Source organism: Dasypus novemcinctus, chromosome 19, assembly GCF_030445035.2.
Source record: "Dasypus novemcinctus isolate mDasNov1 chromosome 19, mDasNov1.1.hap2, whole genome shotgun sequence".
Classification (NCBI taxonomy): Eukaryota; Metazoa; Chordata; class Mammalia; order Cingulata; family Dasypodidae; genus Dasypus; species Dasypus novemcinctus.
Window position 1 is genome coordinate 11,570,485 of NC_080691.1, and position 5,027 is coordinate 11,575,511.

Sequence of the window (5,027 nt, forward strand, 5' to 3'; positions counted from 1 at the left end):
TAGCCTAGAGCTCAGAGGCAGGTGGGCCTTGTTTGGGTAACTCAGGAGCACAGTGGTGTCATCCAGATGCTTTTGGTCTTTCCATTCAACCACATTCCGTATTCTGGCTGCCTCATGATCTCAACATGACTGCAGCTCCTCCAGTCTTCACTGATTCACCCCTCTTTTTCAGCAGTCCTCCCCTCAAATGTCATTGCTTAGCAATGGATCCCTGGTCCCTGAAAGCAGGGGATAGTGGGCAAGTGAATATCTGGCATTGCCTGGCTCTGTTATTGGTTGCCAGCTCTGCTGCTAGGGGGGAAGGGTAGAATAATGGCTGCTGAGAGCAGCCTGCAGTGTCCTTCACACTCTGCAGGGGTGGTATCTGGAGGGGATATGAGCTTGGTTTTTTCCTCCTTTGTTTTGCAGAGGGGCCTCTATCACAATAGAAAGGTTTTTCTCAGTTGCTGGGGTGGCTCTGTCCAATGCTGCCATGAAGTGCTATACTAATAAAGTCCAAGCAAAAAAGTGGATTAAATCTCTCCGGTAAACAGGAAGGTTCAGGAGTAGACTGGGGCCAAGAACGTGCGGATGCAGATGCCGAGGCAGTATCCTTAGAGCCTGTCTCCTTGTCTTTCCTCCAGGTTGCCTTTTGCTCAGCCTGGCTCTTCCCTCCTGGTGGTAAAATGACTGCCAGCTGCTGTCAGCATCCATCCCACTGACGCAGACTCTTTAGGAATAAAGCTTCCCTTCTTAGATTGGTGCAGCACATGTCCTGGGGCTCTCGGCACTGGCTCTGTTGGGGGTGGCTTGGATCACCGCCACCCAGAACCAGCCAACCTCAGTCCATCCCTGGCAGGGCAGGACCTACAGTCCCCCCTTGTGAGGCTGACGTTGCATCAGAAGAACCCACATGCGAGCCCTGGTAATGCAGATGGGCTCTGCCAGGTACGTAATCGTGATAACCTGTGAGAGCTGCGTAAGAAATGCATTCGTTTATCAAGTGTAATGCTTTGAAAAGGAAAGAACAATGCAAACCTTGGTTATCAGTTTGGTCTGTGAGGTTGAATTTTCCCTTCTCTTTAGAAGGGACAAAACATTACTTAAGGAAAAAAAGTATGCAACCGGAGTTAGACAAATACTCAACGTTCTTATGCTTCAAGTCCTCTTTACCTCCTTTCTTATCCTCCTTCGTATTTCTTGTTTGGCCTCACCTGGGCCATTAGGGCTATGAGAAGTGCAAAGAAGCTTTGCTTTTCAATTACACTTTATGCCTGGCTCATGTCCCTGTAAAACTCATTCCAGAATAGGAATTAAGTACGTCCCTCTTTGGATAGTTGTTTAGCTGCCATGGGATTATGTTATCAGGGGAGACACAGGCGTACGGACTGAGTGTGACCACAAACCCTGTGAATGTATGAATTATGAATATATTCCTAAAAAATCATATAAAAAGCTGTCATCTCTGCCTTCTGTTCCCCTCAACTGGAATAGAATTTAAATAATATATTGTCTGAATGGCCTGAGACAGTGTGCTGGGAAATTTGTGAAAAAGTGTTTTAAGGAAAGACTTGATTGACTCTGTTTAAAGGACAAAAAAATCCTTAATTAGACATTTTTTTCTTTGTTAGAGAAGTTGTTGGTATATAGAAGAATTATGCATAAAATACAGGATTCCTATATGCCACCCTATTAACACATTCCATTGGTGATGGAACATTTGTTACAACTGATGATTGCACGGTTTTATAGCTAATACTATTAACTTTAGTCTACACTTAAATTTAGGGTTCACTGTTTGACTAATGTCATTCCACAGGTTTGTAAAAAAATTTATTGTTACCATATATACAATCTATCATTTCCCCCTTTAAACACAGTCAGATACATGCATACATTTCAGCACTGCTAATTACGTTCACATTGTGGTGCTGCCTTCCCCACCATCCTTACAAAACACTTCCACCTTTCCAGACAGCAACCCTGTACATTTTAAGCTTTAACTTCCCGTTCCCCATCCCCATTCCACCCAGTGGTAACCCACATTCTATATTCCAACTCCATAAATTTGCTTACTCTAATTATTTCGGTGGGATCATACCATATTGCTCCTTCCGTGTCTGGCTTATTTCACTCAACCTTTTCAAGGTTCATACACGTTGTCATGTATATTGAGATTTCATCAGACAGCTCTCCAAAGAAGATCTACAAATGGCCAGAAAGCACAGGAAAAGATGCTCAGTATCATTAGCCATCAGGGAAATGCAAATCAAAACCACAATGAGATACCATAGCACACCCATTAGAATGGCTGCTGTTAAAAAAAAAAAACAGAAAATAACAAATGTTGGAGAGGATGTGGAGAAATAGGAACATTCACTCGGTGGGAATGTGAGATGATGCAGCCACTGTGGAAGAGAGTTTGGCAGTTCCTCAGGAAGCTAAGTAGGGAACTACCACATGGCCCAGCAACCCCTCTACTAGGTATACACCAAAAAAACTGGAAGCAGGAGCTCCAACAGATACTTGCAAACTGATGTTCACAGCGGCATTATTCACAATTGCCAAAAAATGGGAGCAGCCCAAGTTTCCATCAACTGTTGAATGGATAAATAAAATGTGGAATAGAGATACAAAGGAAGTTGAAATATTTTGATCAACTCTCATTGTGGGGATATGTGAGTAATGGAGTTTAAAAAAAAAAGGTCATGTTGCTGAAGGAGAAGAGACTAGAAAACAAGCAGGGTTCTTGTAGGTAATCATGGATGGAGGAGATGCAAGCTGGATTTGTCACCTGGAAACCTCAGGCCCCTGGATAGCATAGAGATAGATTGTTACTTGAATAATTTCTGTCTGTGTCATTGGGAACTTATTCCCAGAGAAAACAGACAGCATCTGCCCCGACTCCAAGTTGGAAGGGAGCCTGCGTGAGGACTCACGGGCTCCTGTGGACAGGAAAGGGAGTGCTGGCTTGGAGTATAGAAGCAGAGCACCTGCCCAGCTCCTGCAGAGACCACGCCCTTCAGGCTACCATAACCTGACCCCAGGTACAATGGCCTTCACAGCCAGGGGCTTACCCGGGTGCACAGTGCCTGAAAAGCCAAAACCAGCCTACAGAAGTTCTGTCTCGGTACATTAATCAGGAAAATGTTCTCTGTTGATTAGCTTGAGATCTGCGGCTTTTGTGCGGTTTGGCATTTGACCACTAAGGAAAAAAGCAGTGTTAGTAAAACTAAGATACTGGGACAGGCGTAAGAGCATGGAGGAAACCTAAGCACATGGAATCTTTCCTCATTTGCATTTTTAAAATTTGAATGAGATTTAATATCATTTAAGTTTAACTCTGTTTCATCCTGCTTTGTAAAAACTGCTAATGCTTTCCCCACATTATCTTCAGTTTCATTGTTTTTGTTGTTACTGCCTTGAGATCTTTGTAGCTTTTATGTCATCACATCTAGCCATGCTTTTCTGTAAGTTAGGGACTTCCAACCTGGAGACGCAGTGGAATGGGCAGGACAGGTGACTCCTGCTTTCTCACCTGTGATTTTCCTGATGTGCTGCTCTCCTCCATCCACTCTCCCCACTCTTGCCCCCAGCTCTGGCAACCAAGGCTGGTCAGAGTCCCTGTTAGTGAGGGACTCTTAGGAGTGCTGGGGCAGGAAAAAATGTTCCTAAACCACTGAATTATGAGTTTACCTTTTTGTCAGTTTTATTTTTAATGAAGGATTTTATGAGCATGCAATTTTGAGATGCTGATTTTTAACCCTCCGGTGAGGACTGTCCTTGAAGGTAGAAGCCGGATGCCCCCTGGGGCAACCTGTTGGCCCACCCCTAAGAGAGGGCAGGGGCGGGGTGGGGGGAGAAGAAACAGAGGTGGGTCTTAGGGAGCCTGGATGGCGGGTGGGGTTGTGCCTTGGTGGGACAGCGAAGGCTCGCGCTCTCGTGGGGCGCACAAGCCATATTTGAACAAGGCAGGAGCAGGGGAGTTCGCGGTGCTGCCCTGCAGATGCCTGGCATCCCCCCTCCCCTCCTCAGAGCGGCCGCACTTTCCGGCCCCTGCCGGGTCCCGAGGCTGAGCACCCACCGCTGCTCGAGCTCCGGGGCTCCGTTCTCCCTGCCGTTCCACCGCATGTGCTGGGTCCTCCTGGGTTCTGAGTGGCTCCTGGTCCACTAGGGCCCCAGAAGCCTCCCTTTGTAGCTGCACGTGAAAAGCCTCCATGGATACATAGTGTGTGAGACAAAGCGCTGGATGGTGGATGCCTTGAAAGGAGAGTGGAGGTCTCCAGGGGACTCTCTTGAAGGGAAGGAACTTCCACCGAGGGGCCTGACCCGTCTTACTAGGTCTCAAAGTGGCTGGTTCGTAGCTGGAAAAAAAACAACTTCTGCATAAGCTCTTGTGCAGCTGATGAAAATCAGTCCTCAGTGAAGCCCCAAGTCCTGTGATGGTCCAGGAACTGCAGGCCGCGGGGCCCACGCATGGGCATGTGCAGGTGGGATACCCCCCATCTGCCCAACTGTGCTCTCTCCACTAATCCATTCTGCTGCCAGCCTCCAGACTAAGCTTAAAACTCCACTTTCGCCATGTTGAAGTGGCTTCCTGTGACCCCTCATGGAAGCTGGCACCGTCGTGTTGGATTTCAGGGTCCTTGTTAGCAGTGGCCTTCTCTCTCAGGGTTTTCAGAACTCTGTGAAGGGGACAGATGCTTAGACAATGAATTGAAATACAGGGGACTTTTCAGGAGGGGGAGGCAAGATGGCGGCTGAGTGAACTTCGCGGTTACTAGCTCCTGGGGGGAATCGGCTGGGAGGCGTCGGAGACTCTTTGGGACCGGCTGTTTCGGGATTTTTCCTGGTCCGGAGGTGTCTGGACATCGATTTGGAGGGAAGGTAACAGAGAGGATCCATCTGTGAAATATACACGGAGATCCCAGCTACGTGTGGAGGATTCCCTCCTTGGGTAGGCGGAGCCGAGGCAGCTAGCACCGCGCGGAGCCCCGGCCGGCGGCGGCCAGGGTAGCCTAGCTGGGCCGAGGTGGGCAGCGGGCGGG